Source organism: Nesoenas mayeri (assembly GCF_963082525.1).
Source record: "Nesoenas mayeri genome assembly, chromosome: 5".
Taxonomy (NCBI): domain Eukaryota; kingdom Metazoa; phylum Chordata; class Aves; order Columbiformes; family Columbidae; genus Nesoenas; species Nesoenas mayeri.
In genome coordinates this window covers 66,044,072-66,066,964 of record NC_137548.1, presented here as the reverse complement: position 1 = coordinate 66,066,964, position 22,893 = coordinate 66,044,072, and positions in this window count along the sequence as shown.

Here is a 22,893-nt window from a genome sequence, read left to right as displayed (position 1 = left end):
TTGCACCCTATCAATTACAATTCAGTAGCAGTTCTAGAAGCAGAATTGCGATTATCTGCAGCTGCATGGGAAAGAAGGACTATTCTGCATAATTTTAGATTAATGGTACAATGTGAAGAAACACAAGTTGTTATCCAAGCTAACATCTTTCTAATTTTATCCAGTTCTATCTGCCATTTTAACCAAGCCAATATCTAACCTAATTTATTAGAAATAAAAAAAATCTTATCAGTCTTCTTGCAGGAAGCATCACATAAACACCATGAATTAGATTTTACAATTTTAGAAGCCAAACTTTATCCTTCCTACAGAAAGAAGACAACAATGTGTCATTGTCCTTTCACAATTCCTACTGTAAACAGTTTATGTGATTTATTCTTTTGCATGCTAGATAATTACATATTTTATACCACTGTATCATCAGTATGTTGTTATTCTGACTGCCCCGTAATAGAAATAGTGTATTTTCCCACTGCAGCAAATGCTATTCTTAACATACATTGGCCTCAACCAGCTAAAAATATCAGAGTTCTGTTGCCTGTGGGAAAGTTTTGCTGAAGGTATTTCTATTAAAAGTTTAATATTGGTCTCTTCCATTTTTCATACTGTATGTGCCATTCACATTTAATTCTATCTTCTCTGATACGCAATTACTTACAAGTACTTAAGTGTCACATATGGCACATATTAGGCAAATAATGCCCTAATTCACTCTAATGCTAACATTAATATGAATGATTAGGAATGAGATTAGTACTAAAGAATACCATTTTAAAATAGATTGTGATGACATAGCGACAGCTATATGAAGGATTAAAGAGTATGGGTTATTGCAGGTTACGGTTCAAGATATCAAATGATATGGCTCCGTGTTTGTTCCTGCCAAGGACACTGGGCAATTAGAGGCTCAAACAGCCAACTGTAACCCTTACATTGAATTTTTGGGTTACTTGTGGTTTTTTAACTCCTGTGAGCTTTTGACAGACAGTAGGTTCTGAACAAAAATTAAGGATCGACTTGCTGTGAGCTTTTTTGGGAGCCATTTAATTTATCTCACAATTTAGAGCCAGTCCGACCATGCAGATACAAAGAAACAGCTCTAACTTTATAGACATTCTCTTCTGAACCTAAATTCATATAATCGATGAAGATGCCGCTAAATAAATGATAATATTTATTTTCTCTCCTGTTGCACCTTTGAATTTATCTTCTTGTAATAGTATTTTTGCTTTTCTTTCTCCTTTCTCCAGAAGATAACAGAAGCCTATTTGGAAACCTTAATTCACGCAATTAAACCAATAACATCCATCTTACATAGCTCTACCTACACAGCCTGATGCCAATTTTTCTGATGTCTTAATATAATACTTTTACATTTCAACAGCATATAAACCAATACTGTTTCATTCAAGGGAGTGAGCAAGGAGTTGAGAAACACTAATTGTTCTCTCTTTAGATTATCAGATTTTGAGAAGGACCAAATAATAAAGATACCGTCAGCTTTTGGCTCACTCATCTCCCTTTTAACACAAAGGAGAAAAATATCTTCTGAAGGTCTGACCAAGTGTTAATACCTTCAGCTTCACTGAAGCTTGCAAGTGAAGGAATATCAAAGATCTCCATATAATGATCAGTAGCACGAATAAGTGATGGTGTAGTTGAGAAAAAAAAAGGGCAATTAAATTGTTTTCTCTTGGTAGCTGCCTGCTCTAATATGTAAAGACCAGTCCAGTGTTGTTCTCAGGTTTAACATTCCACATAAGCTCGAGCATGGCAGGTTTATTCATTACAAATGGTGATCTCTGGGGCTCAAGGAGTTTTTTATTTCCAGAAAGAATCCTGCTAATCAGGATCTAAAATAACTGTAACAAAACCTCCTTTCACTGTCCTGTTGTCAGAATAAGGACAGTTCCTTTAAAATAAGAAGCTATTGAGGCAATAAAGTAATATGGCATATATATACGTAAAAAATACTGTTTGTTAATCAGTTCTCCATGGGCCATCAGCAAGTGCTTCATAGACAACTAGTTTTTCTGGTACATGATTTTTAATGAAATCACAGATTCAATTAGCGCTGCATCTAAAGAGGGAACAAAAGAAATGAGACCCTAGCATCTATTCCACCATGATACACATTGCCACGTGGTTTCTCATTACTCAGCTTGCATTGGTTCAGGTCTAAGGTGATCTGTTTAACTATTTAATGTTTAATTTTATAGATTCATACAGGAGATGGCATTTGGCTCATCCAAGATAAAATTTACAGCTGAGCTGCTGATGGTGCAGCAAAAAGCCCCAGTTTGGATCTCAGCTTTGCAAAGTGAGGCATAAAGAAATACATGTTTAACATACTTGTTTAAAAATACATGTTAGGATATACGAAGCTCAGCATATTTAAGTACGAAGCCACTTCACATAGTCAGGTTTTGAGAACAGAAAGTTAGACATAATTGTGTGTACAATTATCCCTTACTTCTCCTCCCTATATAAAGTATTCTATAGGGTTTCCTCAACAGATTCTTACTTATACTACAGCACATATTTCAGAACATCTATTCTCCGATTTCAAGATTTGCAGCAATACAGAATCCACCTTAATCTTCACTATATTGTTCTAGGGAAATGCAGAAAAATACACCTTGTACATCCCTATTTGACAGTTTCCTTTTCATATAATCACAGATGGCATTTGCCACTTCATGTTTCTGGAACCTGATACCCAGTTGATATCTATTGTATGCATTGCACTCTTTTCTCACTAGTTTGTGTTTAATAAGCTCCTGTTGGAAAGGAAACTTATTAAGTTTACCATTGCAAAGGAAAACATTTAATGGTCACTATACTCATTATATGATCTGGATTTTTTTCTGAAATAAAGCCAGTCCTATCCCTTTTATCTTTTTGTTCTACTATCTTAAGCTGGTAAGAAAGACTAGTGTTGTTCCAGTTTTCTTTTTAATATACTGAAAAATGATTTATGTCATTTGGTGGATACAGTTCTGCTTGTTCTCCTTATGTTTCCCTTATTATTCTTTGGCAGTTTTAAGCTTCTCACTCATATGTATTTCTACAAGCTTCCTCTTCACAGATACACTTAAATATATACAAATGTAATAGTTATTTTCCTCTTTCCACTAACCTAGAACTTGTTGATCTTTTTAACTGCAGTGAATGTCTTCATTAACTGTGGTTTTTCTGAATACTCAGTAAAACAGCTTCACTGGGATTACTTATACGCTTAAAGTTAAGCACATGTTTAAACATCTCCTTGAACTGGGCTGTATCTGTTTTCAATGAAAGAACAAAAAAAAAAGAAATAACAAAATCAGTTTGTTTTAATCTGGAAATCTGAATTAACTAATATGGAATGCAGCCAGTTTTTAGCTTAACTTGCTCTGAGTTTGTTCCATATTTTCTATTCTGTTTCTCTTTCACCTTTGGATTTATTTTCACCTCTTACTTTGTTCTTTCGAATCCATCATGCACGTATGTCATCCATGTCCTTGTCCTCCCAGACAATGTGCTGAGTGGTGTTTAATACACATGTGCACATACACATAAACACATACACATACATGCTCCTTTCTTGTGTATAATGAATGTTTATAATATTTTTCCAGCTGTTTCTGTGAGCTCAACATGCTTAAAATGAATATCCTGTTCATTAAGCAACAATCATAACTGAACATGAGCACATTTAATAGATGTGCATTAAAAATATATTTTCCTTTAAAGGTGAACTGCAAAGGGAACTGAGGTGGGGAAATAAATCCTCCCCGCATTTTTTATTTAGCACATGCAAGTGTTGCCTGTGAAATTCCACTTTCTCCCCCTTCCCTCATCTTTATCTTTCTCACATTGTGAAAACCTGTTTGCCAGCAAAAGCTTCACCAGTTTGAGCATTTCTTATGGACAGAAACTAGGGCTATTGAAAATGACTGCACCAACCCAAGTGTGGCCCCCAGATGGTGATGAGGACTTGGGTGTCTGTAGGTGAAGGACTGTACATTAACATATCAAAATCAATCTAAACCGATTTAGCTGTGCTGGCAAGAGTTTTGCGTATACAAAACGCTCGAGATACAGAACAACAACAAGTATATTAAAAAAAAAATGAAGCTGCGAGCTCTTTCAAGTTTTCATCATAAATCATCAAGAAGCGATGAAAAGCATAAGTGCAATAAAAATAATCATTTGCAGGTCGCTGCTAAATGATGTGACAAATGCAGACAGTGATAGCGTAACACTGCGAATCAGAGAAGACTCCCATTCTCCCTCACCAGTCATTTCCTTTCTCTTTACGTTCCCATGCACTGTACCTCTTTTACACTTTTCCTTCTTCCTATGAACTTTTCCATCTTGTCTGCTTCCTCCACCTCTCAGCCTTCTGCAGGAACATGCTGCTGTCTTTATAACCTCGCCAGGCCTCCTCGGGGAGCAAAAGCACAACAATCTTTCCCTAATAAGATTCTGGCTCTTGAAACCTCTTCTGGAACCTGGATGTGAACAAGCATGTGGAAATGAGGAATAATGGGAATAAAACACAACTCACATCTTTGGAACTTCAGAGGGACCTTGGACTGAGCTCTGAGGGCAAAGCACGGTCCGGGCCAGATCTGATCGCGGCACGAGCGGAGTAAATTCAGCATCAGGGCTCTCAAATCCAGCAGAGCAGGAGGAGTTTTTGGAGGCTGCCATCAAGTGCTTGGAGCCCTGCAGGATGGAGCAATCTGGGATAATATTCATTCATTCATTCAAACTCCGCTGATGATCCATAATTCATCAGACTGCAACACATGAAGCCAGGGAGAATCAAAAGGTATTAGTCAGGACACCAAATTTATTTCCAGTGAAACCACTAGTCTGCTTTGTCGTTCTTACATTTTTTTTCCTCCTCCTTTCTAAAACATTTGCTTCACAGCAGGAACCATCTGAAGATTGCTTAACAAAACCTGACCCCTGTTTTGGTTAGGTTGTGTAGGCACTTCTGTAATATCAATAAATTATCAATAATGACATATGAGCTCCAAAACATCTTAGAGAACGTTCTAAAAACACACTGAGGTTTCATGCATGTTCCAGGTAAACATACATATGTATATAGATATGGAAGGCACACGTGTACATGTATATTTACACACACATATATACATAAATTTATGCATGTGCGTGCATATATGAATCTGTACAGACTGAGGTCTATGAAAATTAAAGTAGAGCAAACTATTAATCAAGGTCGAATTAACGATGCTATTTTTTTAACAACTGAGTACAATTCTTCACTTATTTAGCTTGTTCACTTATTTATGTCTTCTGTTTCAACAATTTCTATGCTGCTAGTGGGTGGAGCTGCACCTCACTCTGTTGTAAAAGATTTGAGTTAAAGATGTTACTGACAGTTAAGCTAAATCTAAAATGCTGCTGTTTAGCCACGTTCATACACTAGGATGCAAACCCATGTAAGCAATGAATGCACAAGCTCTGCAGGTCTTTGCATCCTACCTGCTGGCAAAAGGTTATGCTTTATCCATGAAAACTAATACAGACAAACCAAAGTCTAAAGGGCCAATCTGCTCTTTGCTACAGTAAAGATAAATTCACTGGTGTGCTGTGAGCACTGGGAAAGGACGCCCTTCTGTATGTACCACAAAGGCTGCAAAAAGGTGAGGTCAGGGAGCAGAAATTTTCTATCCCAAATCTGGAAGTCCTGCCAACCCCACAGGACAAGCCAGCTATGACAGAATCTGTGCAACCGTGTTCCTGGTGGGGTCAGGGGGACATGGGCCATATGTTTGAGTGCATAAAGCTGTAATTCAGCAATGGAAATCACACATTTCACTGTGAGCAGGTATTTTCTCCTCTCATCGATGTCAATGGAATCAGTTCCTGAAAGAATCTGAACTTGGCTCTGTAGCCTGGAAAAGGGTAATTTCTCAGATTCTGTTTTTGTTTATTTTCTAATCGCTGATGCGCTTTGCTTCTATCACACACATTTTGTACAGTGAGGATCAGTCATTCTGTCTCCACCGCAGCTTCAGGACGTGCCTGTTGCTCCTGTTTTCTTCTCTCATGCTCTTTGCCCCTTTCAGCTCACACTTCCCATACCCCCAGCCAAAACCAGGGAACACCATGTCCCTCTGTTTCCTGACTGCACACCTGTCCTGTATGGTTTGATGTGAGATCCACCTCACAGCACTTTTCTGGTTTCACTACCACAAGTAGCGTAGCCATTAATTACATTATCACATGCGCTTTTGCAAAAATGATGGAAAAAACAGCCTCAGCAACAGAAGAGGTTGATAGCAAGACTGCTACTGGAGTTGGCGCTTAGAGCATCCACTAATACTGAGTTTAAGCCAGATTCAGAGGCAACTATGCCACTTATGCATTGCCTCCCATACAGACTACAAAAGCCCTCCATGAAGTACTGAGTTAGCACATGACATCTGATGAGATCACAGCGTGGGACACGCTTGGCTGCAGGCATTACAAAGGCTTTGGAATCTCTCTGTCAACAGTTTGGTTTGGGGTTTTTTTTGGTAAAAAGGAGCTTGTGAAGTAATTCGTGACATTGCTGATCCTGTTCAAGGCCAGCCAGGATAACCACCATGGTCATACCTGTCCAAGACACACTTTCTGCTGCGTTCCTGGGGTTAGGTCAGCCAGGCGGACAAACAACCTTCTTGTCTCAGGGACTGTGATGAACAGCAGATTTAGTGTTGCAAAAAGGCAAATAAGTACCAGCTGCTTGTCATCTGCCTTTGCCAAATACATTGTAGGAAGCTGGAGGTCTTTGTTTTTATCCATACCTAATTTCCAGGATTTAGTAGAAGAGTCAAAGTTTTTGTGTCACATCACTTAGGGGCAAACTTGCAAACAAATGTTTTTCAGGCGTGATGCATGGGGCTGTTTGTGCCTCTGTGGGACTCAGAGGGTGTTTTGCATATTTACCGTGTAATGGTACACGGAGACATTTAGGCAATTTATTGCATCACACCTTAACAACATCAGCTGATACCACACCGGTACCGTGCATGCCAATGTATACTGATATCTGTAACTTGACTGGTATGAAGCTGTTGAGTAATTCATGATGGATAATTTACTCACAGGAATTTAGCTTCATTTGCTGCTCTCAGACGTCGCACACACCCTTTGACAACACACAATCAAACACACTAGGAACACTTCACCGCCAGCATTTTCAGATAAACTGATACAACAGACACAATAGAGTTCTTTCCCAACTCTCTGTAGCAAACAACCACTTTTTCATGTTTTGCTTCAGCTTCTATACTTATGAAACTTTACTTTTGCATCCAGGCAATAGGCTTAACCCAGGTAAAAGAAGAGGGATGTTCTTGGCACAGATCTCCAGCTACTGTACTTGGCACTGATTAGATTAACACCAGGGACCACTTTAGCGAGGGCAGTGTAATCTTTATGGCCATCAATTACTTGCTGAGAAAGTTCACAGCAGCTGTGCTGGTGATTTCTTTTATACAAAACACTATACACTTAAAGGAGTAGAATAGGTGGCCTTTTGCAAAAGAGCCTGTGGCCTATTTTCTAGAATGATTTAGTCACAGAGTTCCACATAAGCTTATTCATCCCACCCCTCGGGTTGTGGTTGCACAGACATTTCTCTAGGACGCGGAGCCAGCGTCACAGGCCATGCCCGCCCATGCTCGCTGCTGCCCGCTCCCGTGCTCCTGCCACCCCTCCACACAAAACAAAGACCCCAGTGTAGGGACCGCCGCGAACAGCCCTGGGTGGTGGCAGCGTGACCTGCCCAAGCCAAAACCGCCACAGAGAAGAATGTTTGTGAAACCACAGCCTCAAGCACTCCTCGGTTGGGTAAATTAACGTTCATGGTGCTCCATCCTACCACAACTAGACCACTACCAACAGCCGAGCTATAGAGATAACCCAGGTAGCTCTCCACATCACCCTGAGAGGTGTCCAGGTGCTTCAGATGCTTCTTGTAAGTTTTATGCTATAGCTGCTAGTTTGGGTTTGCCTCATCCAATGGTAGAAATAGTGCTGTTGGCTCTTCAAGAAGCTAAGTCCCATCAATTATTATGTTTCAACGAAGTGAGAACAAGCATGAAAGCACCAGGAGATGAACAGCCTTGGGCTAACAAATCCTTATCCCTCAAGGCCTACTGCTTTGCCTACTGCAAACACACTATCTGACGACTATAAATCGCAAACTTATTATGTAATGGCCGTGCCATTTCATAGACAAAGATGCATTTCACAGGGAGCATGGTTTTAATAAACAGGCAGCCTTTCAGTGGCTAGACTGGAATAAGCCAGTGATCTCAGTCCAGTTCCTGTTGGAAAGGTAGTCACAGCACAAAAACCACCGGTACAAACGGGCAGATTGTTAGCGGGCTGCAATAAGAAGCCAAATGGCTTTCTTGGACTGGCAGTTTCCAGATTGCCATTGCCTGCCGTGGGTTGTGGTGAGCCCGGCATCGCCAGGGGCTCTGCACTGACGGGAGGTACATGGCCCACAACCGCACTGAGGGCTTGCAGGAATTCTCACAGCGGGTACGTGCACAATTAAATTTGGACCTTTAACTAGTTCATCTAAGTGTTACCACGCAGTAAACGGAGGGATACATAAGGTTGACTGAGTTATGACCCAAGTGCACATGTGCAAAGCATGCGCTTCTGAAATGCAATGGGAAATATTCATTATTCTTGGATAGAGCTCCCTTTTAGTTCAGCAGTTAGAGCAGCTGCCGTCATTTACTGCATTAGCAAGCGCTGTTTCTGTGAATTTATATCATCGTGTCCCGGAGTTCTTTGCCAGCAATATGCTTAACTCACTGCTGCTAAGTAATCCTATATATATTGGCCACATATTTGAGATATTATGATTAGACTTTTTTAGAGGGTGTTAGGAATTATTTTTATAAATGTAGCATGTGTGTATGCACAAGGTTTTTTTTTACAATCAACCTTAAAAAGGAAAGAAATATATTTTCATTTTTTAACTTACATTTTGATGTGGTTCCCCCTGGTTTCTGATAGGCATCAAGTTAATACAGCCATGCTGGTCCTGTGAAATATTTAGGAAATAACCAAATACAAAGAAAGAATGTAATTAATTTAGCGTGTTTTTTTTCTGAATGATGATTTTTATGTATTGCCCACAGACTATAAAATCTGTCATTATAGTGAAACAGGTGATGATATCTGAGCATGTCTGATGATATCGGTCAGAACACTGGCAGGTCTATGCCTTTGAGCAACCTTACTACTTTGTGCACTTTCAAGCCGTGCAACAACCTTGTCTTTCCTATAGTATCATCTTCCATGTATATTAGAGAACATACATTGAGGAAATCCCAGCTCAAAACATTTCCAAATTTTAGTTGCTATAATGATACAAAAAGGTTGAGTTGGTTTTTGGTTTTTTTTTGTGTGTGTATGACTTTCAGACCCCAAAGGCTTCAGTCTGCAGAGAAAATGTTGTCTATTCCAGCAGAAACACATCTGCAGATTCATGCCCACAGAAATCCGTTCTGGAAAATTAATTCTAAAAATTGATTTCATGGAGGAGGATGAATCTTACCAATAATAATCACAAAACAGTAGAATACAGTGCAGTTAAATAAAATGGTATGTGTGACTGCAGTTTGAATGGGAAAAAAACCAACCAGATTTGGGAAGTGTGTTTCTAAATATTTTCTATATCTTTTGCTGGTAAACAATTTGCGTACAGGATACATTAGACATTCTCGTGCAGGTATCATCTGCCACCACAGACAAGCTCAGAGTTTGTCCCTTAAGCTAAGATGTAGGATTTGCTAGAAACAGTCAGCCAACATGGCAACCCTCAAAAATACTCCTGGCATGAAAGCATCGTTATGTTGCTTACAAAGCTCTTGCCATATTTGCAGAAGACACTGTGGGGTACATTAGACCATTATACAGAAGGCCTGAAAACTTAAATTTCCTCTGCCACTGAAATCCAAAGGTCTCTGGGATGGGGACACCACAGCTCCGCACCCCAGAGTTTGAACCTGAAGATGCAGATAGGTGTTTTACCCAGAGAGCAGATTGTACATTTTGTCCAGGTTTTTTGTTTGTTTTTGTTATGAGACAGTATTTTTGGCTTGTTTCTTCCTGAGCCTTCCCTCCTTCATACCTTTTCAATGAGACATCTATCTGCCCCAAAAAAAAGGAAGACCCCATTGAGCTCAAAGGACAACTATACCTGCTCAGATTTCTTGGCTGCCAACACTGAATCAACACAAAACCACTTTTCTAAAGGGCTGGTGGAGAGTCTTATCCCAGCAAGGGAAATTCAGGAGCTGTAGGTATCCCTGTTTCTGATCAGCCTGAATTTTCTTTGTCCAGATCTGCGTAGCTGAACATGGATAAAGACGTGAAAGCTCTCCAGCAAGCCAGAGCTCACAGTCTCTAGTCAAATCAGCAACTAAAGACTGGCGTGGTGTCTAAGCAAACTCGAGTTGACTTGTTGATCCTCCTGTGCTCAAAAGATTGCTGTCTGGCACCGCCAGTGAGACTGAGATTCCTGACGACAATAACTAGCAGAACTTTTCCATACATCAGTGTGCCAGGAAAACAGGGATATTCTTTGCAACTGCTGCTCCCTGAGGGTAGAGGAAATTAGGAAGAGTGAAACGCAGAGCAAATTCCAGCTATCTTGCACTAATGAATTGGTATCATCGTCTGGCAGAGCCTTGCTCTAGAAGAATGCTGTAGCCACATCTCTTGTATCTCAGCAGCAGGATTGTAAAAGATGCAACAATGCACAGGGATGAGTGGAGTAAAACTAACTGAGAGACCTGACTTTGCAAAGATCTGCTGTATTTACACTGATTTCTTTACAGGGCACTTAGCTCCCTTCCACATTGGATCTTCCACGCAAAGTAAACTGCTGTAATACATTCTAGACAGTGATACAACAGTCTGATCCTGTGGGACATTGACTTCAGGGAAAGTTGTGGGTGCTGCGATTAGACTTTGAGATAAATAAATCCTAAGGGATGTTCCTGCCCAGCACTTAACATTTTCAGTGAGTTACAGCATTGAGATTTTGGAAAAAGGTCTTAATTCATTCTTATTTGGAATGGCAAGAGCCTCTGTCTACAAAACTGCCTTGATAATTTTACATTATCTGCCATTAAAATCAAATCAGTCTGTTGCATCACACTTAAGTGCTACATGCAAGAAATAATCTGTCACTAACGCAAGAAGATAGTAATCACTAAATGAATGAATGGAGGTTACATATACTCTCCAGTCCGTTCATCAAAGTAGAAAAAAGGTGTTTTGAAAATAAAGCAGAGTTTCAGAAAAGAGTCTTGGCAATAACAGTTGGTTTTTGGTGCAAACCATGTGATATGCCTCAGCAGCAGCTCTCTAGCTGCTTCTGAACTGAATACTCCTTTACTGCATATTCTCTTTCCTGGAGTGGATTCTGCTTATTTAAAGGCTTTCTGTGCCTTTTACTTACATTGCATTTGTAAGCATGGAGGAGCACAAACCATTTTCAGCCTCACACCAAAGGATTTTGTTTGCATATCTAAAAGCGCCATCAATTTCACGTAAAAGCCACATCTTTAACATCGCGAATTTACCCGCCATCTATACGTTCTATCCCAAATTGAAAGTTATGCATGTTCTTGCTAACCTAGATATTTGTGTGCGTGTGCTTTTTTTTTTTTTTACAATAGCCCTAAATCCATATTAATGATCCAAAAAGTGACCAGGCCTCAGCACCTTTTGTCCTCTATACATTAACTATCCAATAATCAACAGTAGCTGTCCTGTACTCTGGTGTCTTTGGCCTAATTCAGAGGGACAGATATTTATCATCACCCTTGAATTGGGTGACCCATTCTGACAGGTCGACATCCTTATTTATGTAACAATGTCATAGACAGTAACTGCTAATGAGTGGAGTGACACAGAGGTCTGTTAGATGGAAAGGCAGAGGAAAGCTGAAAAGGGCATGAGGGGTTAATGGGACTTTTCTGTTCCAGCCTCCTGGGATGTGTAATTATGTTCTAATAAGAAATGAATGTATTGATTAGATTAGTGTGCAATTGTGTTCGTGTGCACACGTACAGTGCGGCATGCATATAGGCAGTAATTGTGTGCGCCGCTGTTTTCTTCAGTATGCGTTTTTAATGTAAAGTATCTTTGTCCTTTGGCCAAAACCAAGCAGTAAACTCCCACACTTTCCTTCGTGTCCTCACTGTGGCAAAAGCCTTGCGAATTCAACTGGAGTTTGCCTGAGTAAAGGCTGAATTTAACTTCAATAATACCAAATAAGGACCTCAGGATTAGGGCCTTACAAACAAATGACTTCCTATTTGCATTGTTTGGTATAAACATCCACCATCACTTAAAAGAGCAGTAAAAGCAGCCAATACATTGTAAACAGTAAGTGTTATTTGCTGAGGAGACCTTCCACTGACCAAAGTAGGCCATGCTCGGCCCTAATATAAGTCCACTTCTATCAGTCTGCTTACAGTAGGGAGGAATTTGGCCCAGAATTCTTTCTCATCAAGTAAAATATGTTCTCTGACAGGTCAAGGAAAGCATCCTTCACACGCTCACAAAGAGCCGATTCTCCACCGCGTCTCCTAAGTGTGTGTGATCTGAACTTGAGGGCGAATTCTCTCGATGGGAAAGACATAACAATAGAGAAAAGCAGGGCGGGGGGGAAGCAAAAAGCAAAGCATGTCTGAAAATTAGAGCTGCCCATGGCTGAGGAGATGAAGGAATGCAGCTGATAGCGGTACCCTCATCTGTAGCGTCTTGCCCGTGCTAACATGGGAAAGCAGCAGAATTATGGCTTTTCATACCTTAAACACACTGTACAAATTCCATCTATGAGTCCAGTGGGCTTGTATGTGATGCTTGAGTAAACACAGAACAACCAGGGTCGTGAAAATCAGACTCGTGGCAGTAGGTATAGACTTTTTGGGTCGCAACCTCAGTCCTTCATGCCTGGGACAACGACGGCCATAGCACCAGCATGCACAAGCCTTTGACAAACGAGTACCTTCAGTTGCATGCTGAATAAATAAATTACTTTCTAGTGACTCCCTCTGGAAAGAAGCAGCGTTATTAGGCTCTAATGGGATTTCCTTCTATCCCACTCTTGACTAGGACTTTTGTGAGGCAAAGGAGGGATTAAAAGGGGGAAAACGAAGGATTCTGAAGTCTGAGGAAGGCCAACTTTACCCAAGCATAACTTTTGTGAATTGTGTCTGGAATTCCAGATGTGATATTCAGGAAAGACTATATTACAAAAATGTAGAAAAGGACTTACTAGGCAAGATTTGCAAATATTTCAGAAATGTTAAAACTATCTAATATAAGAACACATTGTAGGATCAGTGTTACAAGAGAAGAATCTCTGGGAAATGGATTCTCATTAATCTATTTTTTTTTTCCAAAGCATGAAAGACAGATGGTATTAAAATACAGCACTTGCAACATGGAGATCAATGGAGTCCTGAAGTCTGACCATTACTGAGGGACAATTAATCACAAGTCTTTCCCGTTGCCATTTTACTGCAAATTTTTCCATCTGAGAAGCACTGAGGAGGTATTTTCTGTTTTGATGTCTAAAATATTTTAAGGAATGCATTTATAAAAGCAAATATTTTTATGTTCCCTACAAGAGAGACTTAAAGTCCAAGGCTAGATCTGACTCTGAAGGTCCACCTTCTAAAAACTTGCCTCAAGAGTCAAAATAAAGAGTAAAATCCTGGCCCTGGTGGTGGCTATAGGAGTGTTATCACTGCCCTCAATAGGGCCAGGACAGCATCTGAAATGAAGGCACTGGAATAGGAACAGCCTAACAAAGTAATGATATTTTCTTCCAAATAATGTATGATGCTCAAACAATTTCAGTAACCAGACTGAATAACAGAAATACCCTCAGAAAGCAAAGGCATTCCTAGTGCCATAGTTCAAATGCAGGTCTGAACAGTGGACACAGGGAAGTTAATTTTTCAGTGACTGCCAGCCCTTTGACTCCTCTTAGTTGAGGGTGGGTTCACATTTGAACACTCACACAAAACCGATTTCCCCATTATATTGATGGGAACTTTGTAATGTAATGAATCATCTTCAGCTGGCTGATTTATTTCACAGGGCAACTTGAGGCAGCAAACTTGGAGCAAGGTAGCCCAAACTAAGCAGAAATATCCTTCCCTGTCCCATTTATTAGTGTCAGCATCAGCATAAGCTTTTCTCCTTAATGGACTGATCTTTCATTCAGGCCATAGAGGATCCTGAGAAAGTTTTCCTCGTTTCTTTATATTTTGCCCAACTTCTAAGTGAGCTCCTAAAAACTTATTGAAAGAGCATTACTCAGTCTGACACATTCCATTTATTTCAATATGGTGACAAAGAGGGAAGATCTAGTTAAAAATATTGCAATAGCCTTATGGGATGCTTATGGGTTTTTTAAATGTAATACATCACAATAGAATACTTTGTTTTTGTAGAAGGGCATTCTGTATTCGCCAAAAAAGCTGCTGACTTAATCATTAGTTATGATGAGGAGAGATTTAGTGCTCTCTTTCTTTACACTGTCACGGAGAACAATGTCTATGAAAAAGCCTATGCTTCCCATTATAAATCACTATAAGCTCCATGAAAATTTCTCCTCTACCCTGGGGTTTAAGTGAGCAAATACTCGGTGATGCAGCCTCCCAATAGTAGCACTTTATGCCCAGCTCTACAAGTTTATGAAATGCGATGGTTCACTCTAAGTCCAGGCGTTACCCCTGCATGAAGTTTCCATTGTTCAGCAATTTATGAATGGTTAGTCTTTGACTAAAAATGAAATACCTACCAGTTTCCCTCTCTTTCTTTGCAGACTGTATATACTTTTAAAATGTTTCAAAACTGGAACACAATATCACTTCTGGCATTGAAAATGGATATCACTGTTTATCATTAGACTGCCTTTTAGAAACACAACATACCCTCTACTCCTTCATCCTCTAATGTTCAGGAGAAACCATTTTCAGACCTTATTTAGGGTAAGCAATGATTCAAAAAAGAAATGGTTTTTAGATGCTTCCCTTCAGTGAATAAAGAACATTGGATCACATAATTTCAAGACAAATTCAACAAATGATTTGGGAGGAAGTCCTGAGATTTATAAGCACCTTTCAAAATAATTTGTGTAAGAAATACAGACTTAGAGACCTAGAATTAAGCATCCAGCTTTGAAAGTCTTTAACCTCCTTCCTCGCTCTCCCTCCTCCCCCATAACATAGTCACATACACTGGCCTGATTTTACTGTATAACTTTGTGAAGAAAAAAGAGAGTGGTGAGTGTTCCACACATCTGCCACGTTTTATTTTGTTTGTTGGCCCAAGCTGACAGCTTTTTTGTGTTTCCTCCTAGACTATCAGAAGTTTATCAAAATGTTTTGAAAAAAAACAGCCAGGACATTTTTCCTAGATTTTAGCGTCCTCTAATATTTAAATTCATTCTTCTGAGTTTTTTTCTTATTTATTGCTTTTCCCATTTCTTGAAGAGAATATTCTCATTCCAAGAGGTGGAGAAGCTGCTTGTTTCATCACAAACTGTCTCAATCTCCTCCTTTACTGGCTTTTATTTTGTGAGCCCTGCTCAAAATTCATATCACTGGGTTCGGTTTTGAAAGGGAGGACTTTGATTCAAAGTTCTCAGCCACCCACACTGGACCTGAAAGGCCACTAGAAATAGCCCTTGTCTGCTTTGTTTCTCAGGAACCAGAATAGACACATTCCCTCTGGTCTGCCCTGAGATATGGATTTGGCTCAATAAGCAAATGTCAGCTGCAGAAGCAGCTGGCTGCAGAGCAGTTTTCATGGAAAATGGGAGCCTGTGTCCTCTGAAAAGCTACGATATTATTTCATTAATTTACTGTTATAGTTTTAATTTATTCTGAATGAGCTTGGAGACGCCTAAGATTAAAAGTCTGAAGTCAAATTTTTACTGGTCTTTGATTTCGGCTTGATTATTGACATTATTACTGTGAATAAAATTGATTACAAATTTGTACTGAAATTCTGTATCTATATATCCTAGACAACTGCAAGACTTTGTACTAAAAAGTAACAAGGTGATAGCACACGCTTATAAGTCCCTGGCTAGAATCACATCTCCCAGAGTCACATGCTGGCATCAGGATTCTGATTTTGACGTAGAAGCAAGACATGCCTTAGCCCTCACGGGTAAATAATGCCTGAAGATGTCACCTACCTTTATGTTTTTATGGAGTCTTCAAGCAAATTAAAAAAAGAGAGGTGGGAGCTGGGCCAGTCCTATTGATGAGCTGAAATCCTGCCTGGGAACAAAGGCAGCACAGTGGTTCCCAACGTCGGTGTCCCCAGAAGTCTCCTCAGGAACCAAAGGGAGCTCTTGGAGACAGACTCTGCCCAAAGATAAAGAGCAGTTGATTGAAACGCAATGTTTTCCAAAGAGAAGGCATTGTAACACAGAAGAGAGTTTACCTGTGGATAACTTCACCATTCACAGGTAAAGCAGAGGTGAGGCTCAAGTACCACTGCAACTCCATCACTGATTGCCAAAGCCTCAGACTATCTCAACTCATCCAGAGTCTCTAAAGAGCTTGGAATGAAAAAAAAACTCTTTTAACTTCTTGAAAGTGCCAGATCCACCACTAATAAAAATAATTAGCATCTTCAATCTCCACCCTTACCAGTCTTGCAGTTCCCACAAACATGTTACTCAACCATGAACCTACTTCCCAGGCCTTTGTAGATCTGTGTTTCTGTCTCCACCTTCCCTTGACATATGAAATTCTTGCTTTCTAATATTCCACTGGGATTGAAAAACCTGTGGTGAGATTAAAATGAAAATTACAAGTAATGGAACACATGAAAGCATAACAATTGTTGCAGTCGTCTCCTCAACTGCGATCTCTGGGGTCCCTGGCTGGGTACGTACGTGGGGGTTTCTTACACTATTCAAGTCCTCTCCAAAAACATCTCATGCTTTGACTTTGAGTCCCACAGCTTCTTAAGACAATATAAGGCCAGACTATTCCCCCTTCCACTCAGTCACTATCCAGGAGTCTGTCCAAACTGACCACCCTGGATTGGCGCTAATCTTTCCTGGGGGAGGCAGAGGCAGACGAACAGATGGTTCTCTCAAAGGATCATTGTCCTTTCTGCAGGTTTCCTAACTCTAGAGATGGAAAAAGCAAAGCAAATGTGACCCTTGCAATTGAGATCCTTTACTCATACAAGCAGTCCTATTAAAGTTGAATGGGAACATACATCATAATAATTAAAGCGGGCATGAGTTGGCTTTGAATCGCAGGAACTCTGGGTGACCACATTTCACTTTCCCTGTCATTGACTAAGATAGAATTTCCTCCTTCTCATCAAATGGCAACTCTTTTATTTATGGTTTACATCAATGCCTTGGATGGAGGTAAAGTTACTGATAAAGTTTTCTTGAAAAAACATGCTGCATTTTGCTTCAGCCTCACAGATGACTGCAGTTGATCACATCTGTTTTCCAGCAGATATCAGTGTATCCAATTAGAAAGATCACAGAATATTTTAGAGGTCTTGGGATCATTTGGTCAGACAAAAGATTTGAGCTTTGAAAAAGAACATGAAGACAAATTTGGTATGTGCTATTTTTCATGGCAACCACGATAAAATGTTCTCTTAAAACTAGTTACACAGATGTAATCATTACCCTTAAATATATATGTGTGTAAAAAGCAAGAGTTTGAGGTGTTTTTACTATTACCTTAAAAATTGCGGTGACTCAATGAGTTACAGTCCTGGCTATATCCACTGAACTGGTAGGAAAGTTTGAGTTGTTCATTATCGCGTAATATTTCAAAGATGAAAAAATAACGAAACTCTGGTTTTCCTTGAAAAAAATGCACAAAACCTTTCGTTAACAACATCCATTACTTAAAAGGATGGAAATGTTATCAAAATGTAGGTCTTAGTTTTGATAACTCTTCTTAATTCCCACCTTCATCTCTGACATGAAAATGCATTGCATAGAAGAATCTTTATAGAAATTGGGGTTTGGTTCTTTGTATTTCCAACATAAAAATCCATTTTAATGTGTTCATTCTCGAACGTTAATGACGGCAAGGGAAAACAAAATTACTAGAGAAATGCAGAGGGCAAGATATCAAATAAGTTACATTATTAGTTCAAAGTCTGAAAATGTCTTTGAAGTATCTCTTGTAATTAATTTCTCGGTTTCCTATTGATGGTTATGCTTATGATGTCTTCCTGGTACTCTGTAAATAACTTCACAGGTCCTGACAGTTGAAACCATGGGGTCCCTAAGCCATACATGTACACTGGTAACTCGAGTACATTTAGTTCTTAAGAGTTTTTTTGTGGGTTTGGGAAAAAAAGAAAAAAAAATGGCAAGAGAAAACAATTGAGAATTAAGGACAAAAAAAGCCAAACACAAAGAAATACTGGAAAAAATCATCTTGAGGAAAGCTAAATGTATGAGCTTTTGAGCTAAGAGCTATCTGTGGAAAGGCCTTTGAACTACAAGCCAGAATGTTGTCCCTTGTTCTTTAATGCCAGCTTGATGTCTTCAAGAAAACAAAACTTTGCATATCTACATGAAAAATTGCTTTTTCCTCTTAATTAAAAAAAATTGCAAAACCTGTAATTCTGTGTCTAATCAATCAATTTTAAAAAGCAAATGGTCAATCTTCAATCTTATTTTGTGTCTTTCAGACAAACCTTGAACACTGGGAACTTCTTCTCAGTGTCACACTGGCAACAATAGAGACATTCCACATTAGAGACTCCAATCGAATGTTTCTGAAAAGCTAGCGTCCTCTTTAAATTTTAAAACTTATACTCTCATCTTCATTTCAGGAAAGGGTGAAACCCCTTGAAGTGACCGCTTGATCAGCCATTATCTGATGAAGCAGCTCCTGTTGCAAAATTCTTGGATAGGTGATGACTGGGATGGATCACAGATGTATTTTGACTTAAGCGCTGTGATGGAACACCCTTTTGTGAGAGGTGAACCCCCACTTTCGACGACCAACCCAATGCCCTAACAAAGAAAGACGTTACCATGTGCTGTTCTGCAGCTTTCCTTCCAGAGGGCTTGACCTTCCACTCCTGTATTGGGACAGAGCTGTTAAACCCCTCAGGACAAAATGAGTTCTGCAAGACCTTGTTAGATGTTAAACATAAATAGGTATATTGTAGCCTTGCGTGCAGTCTATTTTACTTGTGCAAGTATGTTTTTTGTTAAACACATAAAACACGGAGTGGGTTTTAATGGTTGATCAGATCCTGTTAAAGCAAATTGCATGTTTAAATACAAAGGATGAAAGGACCTCTATTATTCTACAAATTTCTAGCAGCACTGCACCTTAAAAGGAATTTTATAGCAAATTTGTAGCTTTGCAACCAGCTCATGAATGAGGGGGCATAAAAAGGACATGTGTTCCAAGAGCAAATGTATTCCATATTTCAGAAATAATAAGTTCTTGCTTGAACTCAGATTACATCAATCCAGAGAAAGGATTGTACATCCATGGGAAATAGGACGTTGCTGTCTTCAGCAAAACATTATGTCATTAAGATTGCTAATCTGGTCTATGTTATAGATGTATGGAAAGCCCCTTCTCTATACCAGAAAGCCCTAATGCCCTCCTTGCCTTACACTCTAATTGCAAACCATACAAACATTCGAGAACGAAGATACACAACAAGCAGAATCACCAGCCCTATTGGTGATAAATAAAATCAAAATACCCTAATAGGAAAGCCAAGCAATAAGGTTTATGAAGGAAGTACCATATATCTGCAGGTGATGGTGCCTTTCTGTACACGAAAGTGTTGTTCATGCAAGTAAATCTTCAAATAGCCAGGAAGAAAATATTTCTGTAGTCTTAGAATTAATGCCTTGCTACTAAGTGAAGGTTGTAGGATCAGAAGGTGTAAAACATCCCTACGTTCTTGATTTCTGCCCATAACTTTCTTTCATATTAACTCTCTTCCCACATGCATTGGAAGTTCCTGGTCCCCAAAGAAAATATTCACAGAGGTAATTAGGAGAAAAAAAGGCAGATTTTTAAGATGCAAAACTATGTTCTTCCATGAGAAAAGTCACGATGGTTTGAAGTTGGTGAAAGCCGTCAATGTCGTGACCAATTCCTAAGCCACAAACAGTGAGCCACAGAACATCCTCTGCAAATTCAGTGTGATGATGAGCAGTGTAGAGTGGTATAGAGTGAAGCACCACAGGAGCACACAGTAAGCCTTGAAGTTATAAAGTAAGTCTTCCCTATTCTCATTTATGTAAATTCTTGTATGCACTCATCTCTGAAGTATTTGAGCCCTTTCCAGTAGCGCACCAAGCAGTGATGCACTAAGAGCTACATCTGAGAGGGATGCTCAGCAAATCGATGAGATGCACCAAAAACTGCAATGCCTACAGCTGGCATCGGTCAACAGAAAGGGCACAATTCTTCGTTACAGCTCCCTACCCCACATCGCACAACCAGCACTTCAAAAGCTGAACAAATTGGGCTATGAAGTTTTGCCTCACCCACCGTATTCACCTGACCTCTCGCCAACTGACTGTCACTTCTCCAAGCACCTTGACAACATTTTTCAGGAAAAATGCTTCCAGAACCAGCAGGATGCAGAAAATGCTTTCCAAGAGTTCATCCCAAAGAGTTAATCCAAGACGGCATCCCAAAACAAACTTATTTCTCATTGGCAAAGATGTAATGGTTCCTATTTTGATTAATAAAGCTGTGTTTGAGCCTGTTTATAAGGATGTAAAATTCACGGTCCAAAACCGCACTTACTTTTGCACCAACCTAATACATCTCTTCCTTTACAGAATGTGGAATGTAAAAGGATGAGCCTTGATAGTCAGGACTCCCAGAGAACTTCATGTCTGAGTCACACTCCCAAAAATGTCTCTTGCATAGATCTGCTTGGTCTATTTAGGAAAACCCTGCTGTGCCAGAAGAGCAAAGCTACTGAGGTTTATTGTGACAGGGCACTGGCCTGGCTTTGCTAAGTGTTGAGGGAAAGGCACCAAGGTTCATTTTCCTTCATCCACAGGCAGCAGCCCATAAAGCTTTACACTCATATGTAGATGATACAATTCGAATGGCATAGAAAAATCAAATTGTGGAAGAAAAATCTTCCAAAATACATCACAATCCCAAGTGACTTAAATAAAATTAATCAAATCTTAGACCATAAACTATATATGAAGTAAAGATGAATCCTGCACAATTAATCAAAAATTACAAAAAAACATTCTAGGTCATTTTTTCTCATTTTCCACTGCATCCAAGTTACGTAAAAAGAAGGAAATTTCTATTTGAAAGCTACATAGATTTCCTGGGCTCAAAACCAGAGTGTGTCTTTAAGCACTTTATCAAATTCATGCCTCCAAAATCCCATCACAAGTGGCAACTGACATTATTCCTTTATTTTCAATATACAGAATGTATAGATAAAGTCCAGCTTGATTTTCTTACAACATGTCCAAATGCTTCTCTTGTAGAAAACTCCAGGTTTTTGGTGGGGTAATCTTACTGTGAGAAGAGAATTGTCTTGCATTTGGAAGCCAGGAGCCTTGCTGTTTTTCCTATTCCTTCCTGCCATCTGCAAGAACTCATATGGGGTAAAAACGGGAAATTACTTGAGCAAATCTTCAGCTTTCCTCAGTTTTCTTTAAATAACATCCTCAGCTTTCTGCCTCGTGATTTACATAATAAGGAGACTATGTTGTGTTATTACATCAGTTTCATTTCTTCAGGGAAAAGGGCTCCAGATGTATTTGACTAAGTCATTAGTGCAAACATCCCATTTTTGTAACATCATTCCCTAGATCAACTGTAAGGACACACTGTTGATTTTGGCTACAGGCTTAGGAGTGGACAGACACCACCACTTGATGTGAGCAGCTGCCTCCTCCTTATTCCCTCCAACTTCATTGTCATGGAGAGAAGTACAAACCCCTAATGGATCCACAACATGAGCACCGATTCCTAAAATCTGGCGGATGACTCATCTGATAAAAATCACTATTGTAAAGCTATTCAAGGAGTGGAGGGGGGGAAAAAAAAGGATTTAGACTTCCTTAGAGAGATTACTTCCTTTTGTCAGGGTGTTTTTCTTCAGTCATATGGGAATGAAATTATAAACAGAGAGCTGGATCCTGACACCTCAACTGCCAGCAGGTCTATTAGAAGCTCTGGTGATGATTGTAGATTGAGCAAGGTACTACTCAAGGCAAGGAAAGTTACAAAAGCCCTTCCTGTCCAAGTCAAAAGCATCAGTGATTCAGTAAAAATGAACAATACATGATCCAGCCTAGTTTTAGAAGTAAAAACGTTAATAATTTTACTACCATATTTGCTGTTTGACCCAGCTCATAGCAAAAAATTGACTATGCTAACTTATTACTGACTACCACATCCAGCGGGAGAAAGCACTTTTAATTGAAGATAAAACATCATTGTTAATTTACTTTTGTAACCTCATACTGATAATTAGAAATAGAAAAAAAAGTGATTAACATGTTATTTTAAATTGTTAGGAAATTGCTCCAAATGGCAAAATAATGCATGTGACAAAAATGGCTAAGTGAGTTCTCTGAAACACTAGAGCTGCCTCAAAGCTGTTGCAAAGTAGAGTAATATTCATGGTTAAGTAGATGAACAGCTTCTAAAAGGAAATAGCCTAAATATCTCATTTATTAATACACATCTTAAGAACGGGCGAGTAATTCTTATAGATGCCGACATGTTTGTATTACATTTATGCCACATTTATGCTATTTGCTCTTGGGATGCAATCATCAGACTGAGATTTTTTTGTACGTGG